Source organism: Loa loa, assembly GCF_000183805.2.
Source record: "Loa loa unplaced genomic scaffold supercont3.625, whole genome shotgun sequence".
Classification (NCBI taxonomy): domain Eukaryota; kingdom Metazoa; phylum Nematoda; class Chromadorea; order Rhabditida; family Onchocercidae; genus Loa; species Loa loa.
The window spans coordinates 1,119-2,738 of NW_018108805.1; positions in this window are offsets into that span (position 1 = coordinate 1,119).

A 1,620-nucleotide genomic window follows, 5' to 3' on the forward strand; every position below is an offset into this window, starting at 1 on the left:
TAAGCAAAAATTCAAAAGAAAAAAAAAGAAAAAAAAGAAATAATTAAAAAATTGATTAAATGAAATGTGGAACCATATAATGAAATTAAATTATACAATAACTTGTTTAAATGAATAATTCCTCATCAATTTCTTAAAAATTTTTGAATTATAATTGAATAATTTGAAGAATTTTTGAAATAATTTAAATAACTGAAAATTTTTATTTATTTAATACTGTTACAAATTAAATTGATTTTTTCATATTTATTTAGGTTTTTTTTTTTCCATTCCCTAATGAAATATTATTAATCATTCTAAATTATCTTCATTTGCAGTTACTGGAGCTACTACCTTACAAATCTTTCATCAGCCGTAGAACAAACTGCAAATTAAATGAATGATTTTTATTATCATTTGTTGTATCCCATTGATTGAATCAATGAATGTATTATGATATCATTTACCTTGCCTTATAAAATTTTCAAATATATTATAATAATTTTTTGATGATTTGAACGAAATAAAATAATTTGAAAACATTCCATTAATTTGCATATATCATAACATTACAATGTTGACCAATTAAATTATTCCCAAATAATCCGATAAATAAAAGATAATAAATATATTTAATATTATTTGGTACAAAAGTATGAACAAATTAAATGTTTAGTAACTAAATAATTATTATGGAAATAAACAATAAGCTAATAAGGTAAAAGTAGTGATGACAATAAAAACAATAATGCTTTTATTGTTTTCCAAATTCGTTCTTACTTCTTTTTTTTTTTTTTTTTCCTTTTGCCTAAATACATTTCAGAAAATAATTTCAATCATTTAAAAAAGTTAACATTGATGTCGAAATATCATTTAATAGCTAAACAATAAATAGTTGTTTGATTTGGTAAACTTTTCCAATTAGTAAAAGCTAACATTTCATCATAATGAAAAACAAATTCTTTTTTTTTGAATTACAAAAATTAAAAGTTGAAAATAGTTCGATTACTTTCTTTTTCTATTCTCATTCATTGTGATAAAATTTCATGAAAAATATCGCAAAGAAATTTTGAATAAATAAATTAAACTAATTAAAATGTATTACATTGCTAAGAATAAAATGTATTGCATAAAAATACATCGATACGAATATATGAAGTTGCAGTTGATGATACAAAAAAAATTTTAATTAACACTACTAATTAATGAATTCTAACTAATTTTGATCACATTTCAATATTGCTCATTTTTTTTTTTTTTGCTCAAACAATTTAATTTTATATTTCGTTTCTTTTTTTTTAATTTTTCTCATATCGCTGATCAATATTTTCATTCTGTGGTAGTAATATGATGAAAAATTGCAGTTTAACTGCTGTAAATTGTAGCATTAAAATTTAGCAAAACATTTATGGTTTAATTCAAAAAAAAAAAAATTGCTCTCATTAATCTATTAATAAATTAAAATTATATGGATGAATAAACAGTATGATATGGAGGGAGAAAAACGAAAAAAAAAAAAAAGGTAAAATACTTATGCCATAAATTAAGCTTGATTCAAAATTTTAAAATTATTACCATATCAGAATGCTATGATTTATTTCTTTGTACATGCAATTAGATTTTATTTGATGTATGACTTTA